The sequence below is a fragment of the Mauremys mutica genome, chromosome 2 (genome assembly GCF_020497125.1).
Source record: "Mauremys mutica isolate MM-2020 ecotype Southern chromosome 2, ASM2049712v1, whole genome shotgun sequence".
Classification (NCBI taxonomy): domain Eukaryota; kingdom Metazoa; phylum Chordata; order Testudines; family Geoemydidae; genus Mauremys; species Mauremys mutica.
The window spans coordinates 181,888,712-181,903,203 of NC_059073.1; the positions used below are offsets into that span (position 1 = coordinate 181,888,712).

Here is a 14,492-nt window from a genome sequence, read left to right on the forward strand (position 1 = left end):
TATAGGCCTCTTTATTGTTTTGGTTGGATCTGAAACTGAGAGTCACAGCAGGGTAAGGTATATCAGAGAACTGTAACTCATTCTTTGGTTTTCTAGCTGCTTCAATCCCAGCCGGCTGGCTAGGGTTCTCAAGGGACCATATACCAGTTGAGTGCATGTATGCTCCCTCCTGCCCATGACTCATAACCTTCAACAGGGTGGGGGTAGTAGTGTAGAAGCTGGCAATATTGGCTTTATGCCAGCTGAGGGTGCCTGAACACTGAAACAATTCTCAGATGGCTGTGACCCAGGGTCTTGTTGCTGCCATTTGGCAGAGTGCACAGTGGATGCATAGAATTTTACCGAGATCCCCTGGGTCAGATATATGCTTATTAAATCACCAAAAGGTGGCATTCAAAGGTCTCTATCTAGAGCCAGTAGCCCACTGGTCATCATAATCATTTCGATAATATTATAGGAGTTATGTATCCATACTGGAAGTAACGCTCTCAAAGCCCGGGAGTTAAGGCGGGTAAGTAGGAGGTGACATGCCTCGGACAGGCTCCTTTCAGACATGGTCATTGTTACTGTGTGCCTCACAATCTGAGCCTATTTGTATACTAAACAGATGGTGATTAAGAGATTGTGAAATCTATAAGGAAGGAGTATACAGGTAGAAAAATAATCAGCAGGGAGCATCCCGTTTATGACTCAGGTCAAAGGATTAGTCTTTTATATCAAGGAATGCAAAGAAACACGCAGAACCCTTCACTGAGAAGGCAAGCGAACAGGGGATTTGATAGATGCATGGATGGTCACAGTCAAGACTAGTTGTAAAATGCTAGAAGGACTTCGGGGGTGAGCACTGCTGTAAGACAAAGTATCTAGCTAAGTACCTGGATGTGTCTTATGGATTTTATTGTATACACACCCATTTGTTTGCAATACTTTTACTTGCAAGCACTTGAATCTTGATACTGTTAGATACGTTGATAGTGAAAGCAAGTAAAAGGATTATTCTGTGCTCTGTGTTAAGCGGAGTCGTGATCTGAGGTTAACTGATAAGCTAGAGTGCTTCTTGGGGGAGCAGTGAATAATGCGAGTGTCCAGTGGACCAGGGACTGGACACTCCAGGGAGACTCGGAAGTTGGAGTGTGCGTATTGCCAACCTGTAGAGTGAGAACAGGGTCTGTGTAGGCGCAGAGGAGAGTGTTTGTGTTGCTCATGGCTGGTGGAGTTGGAAAGTGGGAAGTGTCACAATGGCCAATTAGGGCTAGATTCTTGCCTCCCCTGTCATCTCAGAGGCAAAAAAGTGTCTGCAAGAGAAGGAAAGAATCTGACCTAAAATCTGCATATTAAATCCATAGGAAGGGGTGGTTTTATTTTCAGGGAGAGGGGTTTATTTTTCAACAGAACAGTAAATCTAGAAGTGGTCTAATGGGAGCTCTCTCTCTCTCTCACACAGAGCCAAAGAGCAAGTGGTGCCCAAACTGGGCACAAATCTGTAATCAAGCTATCATTAAGGCTATGTGATGGGTAGGCTTGGCAGAATTCAATTTTTCCTCATTGACAGACGATATCAATATTTATTTTTGAGCACTTTTTAAGTGTATTTAAATCTTCACACTTACCCAAAATTATGGGTTTATAATTTTTTTTTAAATCTTTATCAGTTAAAATTTTCACAGTTGTGGGAAATTATGAGGGAGCCAGACCACAGGGCAGATCAGACAAAAATATTTAATGACATCAATTTAAAAAAAATTAAAAGCTTTATAACGGTTAAAACAAATTCTCAACATCCTATGTCACAATATACATAGTAAATCAAATTAAGTTTTCAAGCAGCATTTTTCTTTGCCTATCTGTACATTTTTATCAATGGAAATACTTTGTCAGTTTATGCGTGTACGGTGGAATCAATATTTACCAATAAAAATCTGCTCAGTCACAATCTAGTGATGGGTGAACAAAATTTAGCAAACTGAACTATACCCAATTTTTCCTCACAACATAAAAGTGACACCAGCTCAAATGAACTTGAATCCAATTTCCGACCCCAGAGTGGGAGTTGGAGAGATTTGGTTGCATGGGAAGTACCAGGCCAAGAAGAGTCCTTTGTTCCAGGACATCATCCTTGGAGCTAGGGGAGGAGAGAGAAAATTCCTCTTGGTTGTAATTTGGGTACTTAGTACTTACTCTGTTAGTGTATGTGATATAATTAGGCGTTGATGTGAAGAGATCTTTTATCAGACAGGCTGTTATAACAGAAAGTTAATAGCTGTGGTGTAAATGTCGAAATGAAAAGGAACTTTATTAGTGTTTGCTGATGATTCATTCTCTCATCTGCCAATGTTAACATTTTATAAATACGTGCACGTGCTAGCGCATAAGTATCAGCATATGCTTGCTTTCCCTCCCTATCTGTCTGCGAGATGAAGTTTTTAGTATATTTACAGGAGTCATACATATGCTGTGAATTTTCACTCCTAGGTTTCTGAAGTCATAACAAAACTTAATAGTATATAACACAAACATAAGAATGGCCATACTACATCAGACGAACGGTCAATCTTGCCCAGTATCCTATCTTCCAAAAGTGGCCAATGCCAGATGCTTAAAAGGAAATAAACAGAACAAGGAAATCATCAAGTGATACATCCCCGGTTGTCCATTCAAGTATTTTGCAGTCAGAGACTTAACACCCACAGCATGGGGTTTCATCCCTGACCATCTTGGCTAATGGCCTTTGATGGACCTATCCTCCATGAACTTATCTAGTTCTTTTTTGAACCTTTTCACAGTATACCCTGGCAATGAGTTCTACGGGTTGACTGCTCGTTGTATGAATAAATACTTTCTTTTGTTGGTTTTAAACCTCCTGCCTATTAATTTCATTGGATGGCCCCTAGTTCATTTGTTATGTGAAGGGGTGTAACAGGATGCACTCACCTCTCATGAGCACACCCTCTCGGTGACTGTCTCCAGAAAGGGAGCCCTGGGGTACTGCTCTATCCCAGAGCAGGGACAATATCTTTTCCCTCTTGGGTCTTTGTAGCTACAGCTCTCCAGCTGAGCCACTACAGTTCAGTTCCCCCTCTGCGGTGCCTCAATGTCCAGGCCACTTTCCCTGACTACTCTGGGTCCCAGCCCAGGGACCCTGTAGATCACAGCTGTTTGCTGTGTCCCTTTAACTATTTTGCACAGCTTCTCTAATTCCCTAGGCCACTTCCCTATGGCACCGTGCCATCTTCACCCTTACCTCAGAGCCTTGTCCTCATGGAATCCCAGCAACCAACTAAGGGCTCCTTCTCACTTCCCCCAGCTTCTGGCAGCGTTGCCCTATCTGGGGACCATCCACACTCCTACAGCTCCAGCAAGGAACTGAACTCCCTCCGGCCCTGCAGCTCCTCTTCTACTAGGCTGCTGGGCCCTGACTGGCTGTTTCCCACATAGCCACTCTAGGCAGCTTGGAGGACCCTCTCCACTGCCCTCTTTTGGGGTGGGTGTGGCAGGACCATGAGGCCTCCAGCTGGGGACCTCAGAGGATCTGGTATGCCCTGTCACAAAGGGTAAATAACATTTCCTTATACACTTTCTCCATATCATTCATGATTTTATAGACCTCTATCATATCCCCCCTTAGCTGTCTCTTTTCCAAGCGGAAAAGTCCCAGTCTTTTTAAAATTCTCCTCATCTGACAGCTGTTCCATACCTTTAATAACTTTTGCTCTCCTTCTCTGTACTTTTTCCAATTCCAATACATCTTTTTTGAAATGGGGCAATCAGAACTGCACACAGTATTCAAGGTGTGGATTTATATGGAGGCAATATGATATTTTCTGTCTTCTCCATCTTTCATAGTGGTTCCTAAGATTCTTTTGGCTTTTTTGACTGCCACTACATTGAGCGGATGTTTTCAGAGAACTATCCACAATGACTCCAAGAGCTCTTTCTTGAGTGGTTGTGATGCTCTGTACCTTGGGGGAACACCCTACACCCCCAGGTTCATCTTTATAAAATGATTGTGTGGTATCCAATGCAAAGTTTGTCACATTTGGTGTCTTTGGAAGGCTCATGATGCACTGAGCATAGTTGTTAGAGTGATGTTACAGTAATTGTTACAGTAAGGTTATAGGTTATAATTTTATGTATATAATTAGGAGGCTGAAAATGTATCCTCATGGCTTAGAGTAAGTCCAGACAAAAACTCTGAAAGAACAGAGGGGCAGTTCACACCTCATCAGGGCATATATGGGAAAAATCCAACCCAGCCTCACAGAAACAAAGGACGGTGGCCTAGTCAACAACAAAAGGATCTGTTAGACTCTCAAGTGAGTCACCCCCCTTTCTTTCTGTCAGTTTGGAACTGCAATGAGGTAATGCTTACCTGACTCTAAGGGGGGGGGGGGAGAAACAAAGCCAAGAGGAAAGAAAGAACATGATATAAGGGAGAGACTTTGCCATGCTCTTCCTCTCAATTCCGCCTCCATCTGAAGACATCACCACCAAGTGACTGAAGCGCTGATCAAAGGGAAGAGCCTGGCTGAACAGCAACCAGTCTGTGGTGAGAAGCATCTAAGTTTGTAAGGACATTGGAAGTGTTAAGATCAGCTTAGAATGTGTTTTGCTTTTATTTCATATGACCAAATCTGACTTGTTATGCTTTGACTTTTTATTCTACCTGAAGCAGTGTGTTTGGTTTGAAGCATGTCAGAGGCTCCCCTTGCGATAACAAGCCTGGTATATATCAATTTCTTTGTTAAATTGACCAACTCATATAAGCTTGCAGCATCCGGTGGGTATAACTGGACACTGCAAGATGGAGGTTCCTAGGGTTGTGTCTGGGACCGGAGATATTGGCTAGTGTCATTCAGTTGCAAGTGGCTGGGAGCAGCCGACATGCCAGAGGCTGTGCATGAACAGCCCAGGGGTGGGGGGATCTCACAGCAGAGCAGGGTAAGGCTGGCTTCCAGAGTCAAGGATGAAGTGACCTAGCAGATCACTGATCCACATAACACCAGAGGGGAATGTCAGTGTGGTAACAGCTAATTTAAACCTCATCATTTTGTACGTATAGTTGGGATTGTATTTTCCAATCTGCATTACTTTGCATTGATCAACACTGAATTTTATCGACCATTCTGTTGATCAGTCACCCAGTTCTGTAAGATCCCTTTGGAACTCTTCACATTCAGCTTTGGACTTGCCTATCTTGGAGTAATTTTGAATCTGCAAATGTTGCCACCTCACTTTTTACCCCTTTTTCCAGATAATTTATGAATATGTTGAACAGCACTGGTCCCAGTACAGGTCCCTGGGGGACACTACTATTTACCTCTCTCCTTTTTGAAAATTGACCAGTTATTCCTCCCTTTGTTTCTTCTCATCTAACAAGTTAATGATCCATGACGGGACCTTCCATCTTCTCCCACGGCTGCTTACTTTGCTTACAAGGCTTTGGTAAGGGATCTTATCAAAGGGTTTCTGAAAGTCCAAGTACTTGACCCCATGAAAGAATTCTAATAAATTGAGGAGATATGATTTCCCTTTACAAAAGTCATGTTGACTCTTCCCCAACATATCCTGTTCATCTATGTCTCTGATAATTCTGTTCTTTACTATAGTTTTAAACCAATTTGCCTGGTACTGAAGTCAGGCTTACCGGGTTAAACTTGGCAGGATTGCCTCAGGAGACCTTTAAAAAAAAAGTCATCACATCAGCTTCTGAACCAGATGACTGGAGGATAGCTAATGTAAACGGTGGTATGTAACCTATCATTAACAGTTCTGAAGGAACTCAAATCTGAAACTGCAGAACTCTTGAGTGAATACCATCTGCTCCTGGTTACTTATTAATGTTTAATTTACCAATTTGTTCCAAAACCTCCCCTATTGACACCTCAGTCAGGGACAGTTCCTCAGATTTGTCACCTAAAAACAATGGCTCTGGTGTAGGGATCTCCCAAACATCTTCTGCAGTGAAGACCGATGCAAAGAATTCATTTAGCTTCTCTGCAACCACCTTATCTTCCTTGAGTGCTCATTTAACACCTCAATCATCCAGTGGCCTCTAGCTTCCCCATTTTCGTGTAGTTCCCTTCTGAAGTTAAATGCTACTGTGTGGGCTCCTTCGGCATTTCCCTCCCTCCTACCTCCACCACAGGATTTTAAAGGATTTTAAAATTATATTATGGTCGGTATTACCAAGCAGTTTGTTATATTCACCTCTTGGAGTAGATCCTGTGCTTCACTTAGGACTAAATCAAGAATTCTCTCCCCCGTTGTGGGTTCCAGGACTAGCTGCTGCAAGAAGCAAGCATTTATGGTGTCTAGAAACTTTGTTTGCATCCCATCCAGGGGTGACATGTTCCCAGTCAATATGGAGCTATTTGAAACCCCCCATTATTGTTGAATTTTCTATTTTTATAGCTTCTCTAATCTCCCTGAGCAGTTCACAGTCACCATCCTGGTCAGGTAGTTGGTAGTATATTCCTACTGCTATATTCTTATTACTCAAGCATGAAATTTCTATCCATAAAGATTCTATGGTACAGTTTGTTTAATTTAAGATTTTCACTGTATTTGACTCTATGCTTTCTTTCACATATAGTTCCACCTCCCCAGCAGCATGGCCTACTCTGCCATTCCTATGTATTTTGTACCTTGCTATTACCATGTCCCATTGATTGTCATCATTCCACCACATTTCTGTGATGCCTATTAGATCAATAACCTCATATAATACCAGGCACTCAAGTTCACCCATCTTAGGATTTAGACTTCTAGCATTTATACACAAGCACTTTCAAAATTTGTCTCTCTTTAGTTGTCTTTCTTGATGTGTTGTAATTGAAAGGGACTATTTTTCATTTGACTGTTTCTCTTTAGTTCCTACCTGTACTTTATCAACTTCCATCCTCTCCTCTTTACTAGGATATAGAGAATCCCTGTTAATAGATCCTCCACTATGGGATGTATCTAGCCAAATCACATGCTCCTCCACAGCTGTCAGCATTTCCCCAAACTTTAGCTTTAAAACTTCTCTATGACCTTTTTAATTTTACATGCCAGCAGTCTGGCTCTGTTTTGGTTTAGGTGGAGCCCATCCTTGCTGCATAGGCGCCTCCTTTCTCAAAAGGGCTCCCCAGGTTATAATAAACCTAAAACCCTTCTCTCTACACCATCATCTCATCCATGCATTGAGACCCTGCAGTTTTGCCCATCTAACTGCATGTGGAACTGGAACTATTTCAAAGAATTCTAACATGGAGGTCCTAGACTTCAACCTCTTACCTAGTAGCCTAAATTTGGCCTCCAGGACCTCTCTCCTATCTTTCCCTATGCCACTGTAAAGAAAAGATTGTTTGTCATAACTAAAATATAGAAAAGAACAAAGTGGCTGAATACCCAAGTTTTAATGAGAATAGCTGTGGCAATCAAAATATAAGGTGACTGGGGAGTGAGATGCATTTGTGGGAGGAGTGGTGGTGGGTTTTTTTTTTTCCCCCTTCAACCAGTGGTATTGCTGCATTCTGGAATCTGGTGCACAATCAAATGTAAAATAAGAACAATTAAGGTCTTTTATTCAGCCAAGCAAGTAAACAGAACACAATCATGCACGTCAATGTCCTGATGCGACAAAGCACTTACTCTTAAGTTACCCAACAATATATTCAAAATTACTAACATGGCAAAAGAAAATGACAGAAAAAGCTAAGTATGTTATCTTAGATCTTCAGGAGAGGGATTTGGTTATCCTATGATGAATTTATTAGGGAACATACAGTGGTTTACAAGATTTTCAATTATTCCTTTCCTCTAAACTAAGACATTTTGTCACTTCATGTGAAGTCAATCGACTTATTACAAGGAAATCTCAAGAAGAAACACACAGGAGAAGGAAGAAGAGATTTAACAAGGAGGATCTATTGCTAATTAGGCATAGCTCCGACATCATTATACCTCATTGGCATAAGTACATGTAGAATAACGGGGAAAGAATATTAGAGGAAGAACGGGTCTCCTTCAATACACCATGTCCTGCAACATTACAGAAATAGCATAGCGCACTGGGTGCAGTCATACAGACAAAAAGCTCTCACCACAGTGTTTTGGACTGAGAGTCTTATTAAAATGTAATGGGGGTGGAGTTCTAAAATAAAAAAGTTAGAGGTACCAAAACAACAAGAATAATTGCAGTCGCAGCAGAGCAGGGACTGCTCCCTCTATGCATCTTCTGGGCAATACTCACCCACAAAAGGTGGGAGACGGATGAGCAGGAGGCAAGTACCTGCCCACACACTGCTCCACCAGCCTGTAGAGCTGACCAGGCATACACAGGGGGAATGTTCTGCACTTACTGAAAGGAGGTAGGGGACAGAATTTCGCAGGGACCTCACCCTGAAGGCGGCTTGCTCTACCCTTCTCTCAGCACAGGCTGTGCCCCCAGGTCATAAACAGAACATTTACCTGGATGTAAGCAGGATCCAAATGAGCTCTCCCCGACATCTAGCCATAGGCGCCGACTCCGTGGGTGCTCCGGAGCTGGAGCATCCACCGGGAAAAATTAGTGAGTGCTCTGCACCCACTGGCTCAGCTCCTACCCTACCTCCTCCCCCCGAGCATGGCACATCCCTGCTCCTCCGCCTACCTCCCAGTGCTTCCCCCAGCTGCTGCCTAACAGTTATTTGGCGGTGTGCTGAGAAGGCGGGGGAGGAGCGGAAATGTGGCGCGCTCAGGGGAGGAGGGGGAGAAGAGGCTGGGCGGGGATTTTGTGAAAGGGGTGGAATGGAGACGGGGCAAGGGTGGGGCCAGGGGCGGGGTCAAACACCCACTAGGAACAGTGGAATTTGGCACCTATACATCTAGTAATGCCCTGGATAAAAAGACTTCAGGAACAGACCGTATTTGCCTAGACACATCTACTCTGCCTTCATGTTCAGCAGACAGACCTGCATTGCCAAAGTGATCAGTTTTGGCCAGTGTTGGGTTACAGTTCACCTCAGTATTAAAAGCAGGGGTAATAAAATGTTACCCTTATTGTATGAGTGAAAAGCAGCAGAACTGTACTTAATGACCTGATTAAGGGGGTCACCCTAAACTGAGCCTCACTTGCTAACCAGAGGCCAAATCCCATGAAAGATGAAAGGGGGCGGAGGACAGTGTTCCCACCTGGTGGTGTGGACTCTTTAGACAGAGTCCTGGACACCATTTGACCCTCCCCTTTCCAGTGTTTAAAGACAGAGCCCGTTGTATTCAGTTGGGAGTTGTTTCTGGTCAGTGATTACTAGAGCTGCAGTCACTGACGAGCAGGTCTAGGGGCTAAGCCCTAGCCCTGGAATGGGGATGGTGTTGCAGTGAAAGGCAACAAAGAGGCAGTAGCCCAGACATTCCCTGCTATCTAGAGAAAACACTCAGAGCTGGACTAAGCGGGGGAACCTCAGAATGTGGCACTGCAGAAGTGGCAGCAATAGCAGCAGAGAGAATTGTGGCAGAGGTGGCAGTGAGCAGAGGCAGCAATAGCATTGCTTGATGCCCTCCCCTCCTTTTCAGGTGCGGGAGGTGGATCCAGGTGACTCCACCTCTGAACTCTGGGTCTTTGCTGACTCAGGACAACCAACTGAGAGTGGGGTGCAGTGGAGGGAGAGGGGAGTGATATGTTAAAGGAATATTTGTTGTCAGACTTTCACACCGTAAGGTGAGAAACTGAGGCAAAGGGCACTGCCCAGCTACTCAGAGGTGGGTGTTTGCTTATAGTTACACACTTCCAAATCATGGATGTGGAGTTTTCCTAAAATAACGCTGGGTTCCTTTTCCCTTTTTATTAAAGGTTGTCTTTGCTATACACCAACTCAGTGCTTGCGAGAGGGGAAGTACTGCCTCTTAGAGACACCCAGGGGTAGTGTTTATTTTCCCAGATTACTGGGTGGAGACTCAAACCAGTTCTGTGTTGTACTGCTAAGAGGATCCCCTAGATATTAAATCTGACCCTTGTTGCTGCCGACACCCCCGGCAGAAGGGTTACATAAAGAAACAATATTGTGAAGTGATGACCTGGGGAGAATGCTCAATTTAACTAATAGGTTAGAGCAGGGGTCAGCAACCTTTCAAAAGTGGTGTGCCAAGTCTTCATTTATTCACTCTAATTTAAGGTTTTGCGTGCCAGTAATACATTTTAACGTTTAGAAGGTCTCTCTCTCTCTAAGTCTATAATATATAACTAAACTATTGTTGTATGTAAAGTAAATAAGATTTTTTAAATGTTTAAGAAGCTTAATTTAAAATTAAATTAAAATGCAGAGCCCCCCAGACCGGTGGCCAGGACCCGGGCAGCATGAGTGCCACTGAAAATCAGCTTGGGTGCCGATTTCGGCACATTTGCCCATAGGTTGCCTATCCCTGTGTTAGAGTATTTTAGGAACTATTAACATTAAAAAGTGTGGCTGCTATAAAACCAAGAAGAAAAATAATAATAATATATTAGGCAGTGCATCATTAATGAAAAAACCAAAATAAAGAACTTCAGTATTTACTGCACATATGCCAGGTTGTTAATTTTACTGACATTTTATTCACTCGTCCCATATTACAGCATCCCAGCGACAGGAACAAAACATCAGTAACTGAACACAAATGGCTTCATTTTCAGAGGCTTTGTCCTCAGTATGGTTTGTTTTGGTTTTCTTTAATTCACCAGTTCAGCTCTGTGAGGATCAATACTCATGGCACAGGATCTGAACTGCAATAGTGACACCGGTGATTAGTAATTGGGATAGCCACTGTATAAGCAACATCAAAGAGACACAAGAAGGAATAAAACCAAAGAAGCAAAATTTAGGTGAAAACCTCGCTATTTCTATATACATTAAAGTGTTCACAGTTATTCTGGATAAATCATTGCTACACAAAGAAAAAAACCACTAGCATTTGAAAGATTATATGTAAATGAAAACAAGGGCCAGCAGAATATGCTTTAGGGGAGCTTCTTTTCAGTGTCAATTTCTAAAATAAGCAACCACAGGACTACGAAGGATCTTCTACTACATTATATACATTTAAAGCAAAGTGCCATTGACTTTCATGGTGTTTGGGTTATCATGCTCCACAATGGATCAGATTTTGAACATCGCTGGAAACTGCACCTGTGCGTCAGTGTCAATACCACAGTTTAACTTGTTCAGTATCTCTAATGCTCTTACCATCTGGATGCTGGTTCTTCACTATAACACACACATCAGGAAACTGCTTTGTTTTCCAGCACCTTGGCAAGGTTTGACAATTGTCTCCACCACATTGACATGAAATTCATGTTCCTCGTCCTATCCCCTTCAAGGGCCTAAATAAACCTGGCTCCTGTCCAATTCTCTAAACTCAGCCCCTTCTGCTCTTCTTGTCCCCTTCGTCCCATGCAAGGCACTTGCCCAGTGGTTAAAGTAGAATGAAAGGAGGGGGAGCTAATCATCACACCAGCCGAGGAGATGTGAAGGAGAATTGCCCTCTGCTTTTAGCTGCCTTTTCCCTGACTTTCCCTTATTTTAACCCCACACGTAACTGGTTTCTTCAATCCAAATTGATTATTCCTCTCCCTCTCAGCTCTATACTTTTTTCCATATGAGAAATGCTTTCTGACCAAGTCTGCCATGCCTCCTCATTATATTTCCAAAAGACCCTAGAGCCCTCTCCCCATTGAGACCAAACCACTGATATTCCCATCCATTCCCCTATTTTTAAAAATAAAAAAGAAATATTCAAAATATAAAATCCAAACAATGATCATGGAACTAACATCACTGTTACATCCACATTGCTTGCTGTTCCTTCCAGTTCCCCTCCTGCCCTGGCATTTGAGCATGGCCTACTAGGACAGAGTGTCTTCCAATTAAAGTAAATGGGACTTTGGTCCCTGACATCAGTGTGAGCAGGATCAGGCCCCTAGATTCTAAGATCTTGAAAGCAAGTATCTGGCCATAAAGTATTTTTTTATATTTTTTATATTACAGATAAAGAACAATGATGGGCCAAGACCTACTCTGAAGATACACACATGGAAGGTCCTCTCCACTAATAGATCTCATCACTTGTGCATGGGGGTCAGCCCCTCTTCTGTAGGCCACCACTTGCCCTCTCCCTGACTTCCTAAGACCTTGCAGAGGGCATTTTCTGGAATTAGGATTGTCACTAATTCCACATTATTAGAAGCAATGTAGAAATGGAGAGATGTGTCCGTTATCAATTCAGTCTGATATTTTGAAGATCACTCTTCTGATACAGCATGTCTGTAGAGCACATCTGCCATTAATGTATGGGGCTTAGTCCCACTGCATGTTTGTACACATTTTATTTATATATGTGTGTGTGTGTGTGTGTGCGCGCACGCATATCTCCTATTGAAGGACTGCAAGGTCAGGCCACAGTTCGTAATTGTATATAATTTAATTCAAGATATTTCACATGTACCCCCCCCTCCAAAAAAAAAGTTAAGACGGAAACATATTGATGGACAGAATTAACACAGAGGCTTACTACAAAAATCCCAGGCGGCTTTGAATTCAGTGTCTTTGAAACCAAAGACAGGCACCTTATCAACTAGGCTACAAATGTTCTCCAGCAATTTACAATCCAAACAATTCCATTGAATGCCAGTTGGTTGAACTGGCCTCTGTCTGGTTGTATAGAGTGTTCATCAGGGCAAAATCTGGTCTATTTTGTTTAATATTGATACCTGTAAATCTCTATCATTTTAGCTACTAAGTAATTAGTGTCTAGATTGTTCCTCGAATGCAATAGAAATATACTGACATTTTTAGAAAAAAATGTAGTTCACAAATCACGTCGTGGTTGCCTAGATCAACATGCACGGAAAATACAAGGAGAAACAGACAATTATTGTGCAGCAACAAAGGAACTAAAATGTTTCCTCTATGTGATGGAGGGATTAAGTCCATGCAAATGCACAAGATTTTTTTTCTTTTTTGAAGTACCGAGTGCAATTCCATAGATTTGTCCTCATGTTTAGTTCTGTACAGAAAGCAATCACATTTTTCCCTTCCTTCACTCTAATCACTACTGTAACAATTTTATATATACCACTACACATATTGTAAATAGACAATCCTGTGATTTATGTCAGGGATGTATATTTTGTACTCATGAAAATTAAAACAATTGAAAGCTCTGCAAATTGAAGGTCTCAAGCATTGATGCCACTAAACAAAATTTACTAACTGACTTTAAGCTGGACTTGCAGAGATGCCAAACTAAAAGCTATTTACCTTTTCCATCTTTGTATTGTGTTTTAAGAAACTTCCACCATGAGTTTAATTCAGCTTTATTTGCCAGACTCTGTCAAAAGAAATACATTCTCCCACAATTCATCTGTTTGAGTGACATAACAGGCAATCCCACAGGAAGCCAGAGAACTAGAGTGCTTCTCATCACCACAACCCATACACTAATGATTTTCACAGTGGTTGACACCACCACAAACCATTTCTAGAGCCACATGTCATGATTAAATTTAATCCTTTCAAATTATTCTCCACTGTTACTCTGGAACCCAAGCAGTGACACATATTGCAGGTTAAGGGAGATTTCAGCTTGACCATGGCATTGTTCCATGACCATGAGCCAAAACACATCCATAACTCTAAATTCTAAGCACTAAACAACTGCCCTGGATTGTAGAACTCAATGATCGGCACAATATAAAATTCCACCCTTACATCAATCTCTCATTTATCTTCCGGCTACAAGCTTGGATACATTGTTTTCAGCACAGCTTGTCTGATTCATAAGCTGACAGGGTAAGTAGGAAAGGGCAGAAAGGACAAACTGTGCTGTTAAATAATTTAACCTCATCGGCGGCATTGCTGTATCGGAAGGGATTGTTATTACTCTGTGAGCGTGGTTACAGTACATCAATTACAGTGGATCCTCTGAGCAGCCATGAGATAAGATCCTTTCCCATAAAAAATATTTTACTTTAATTTATTTCAACAACAGACTGGACTGAAACCATTTTTCTTCTGTTGTTTTCTTAGTGTCTATGATCAATGACTAAAAGCAAGTTTAATAATATTATTGTTTCTGCAATTTCATTTTGAAAAAAAAAAAACACTGACGAAAATTCCATTTTCAATTACACCCATGTAAATCAATCGTATTACTCTGTATTTGCAATAGGGTAATCGAGAGTAAAATTTTCAGTTTAGCCAGTACCAGTCAAAGTAATAAAAGTTAGAGATGAGAGAGAATTGAAATCAACTTACCTACTGTATCAGATCCTCATGTGCTACAACTCCTTCTCAGTCTGAAGAAAATCTGACCTGTAGAAGATGAAGTAATAAGTTTTCTCTTATAACAAAATATTGACCTATACTTCATAAAACTTTAGACCAGGTTAACAAATACCAAGCTTTTCAGGGGAAAAGCCTTACACAGGGAGCTGAGCATCCTGAAACCTTTTGCTGCTTTCTACCATAGATATACGCATTAACGTTCTTTATATATTA

General features: G+C 41.9%; 1 protein-coding gene across 3 annotated transcripts in view; it reads right to left on the reverse strand.

Annotated features, from left to right (window-relative positions):
- LOC123362924 (poly(rC)-binding protein 3-like) overlaps positions 1–14,492 on the reverse strand; it is a 752,406-nt gene that overhangs the window by 463,491 nt on the left and 274,423 nt on the right. For all 3 annotated transcript variants that reach the window (XM_045003479.1, XM_045003483.1, XM_045003476.1), the window contains exon 2: positions 14,250–14,306. The gene's annotated coding sequence lies outside the window, so the exon portion shown is untranslated. The remainder of the gene's footprint in view (positions 1–14,249; positions 14,307–14,492) is intronic.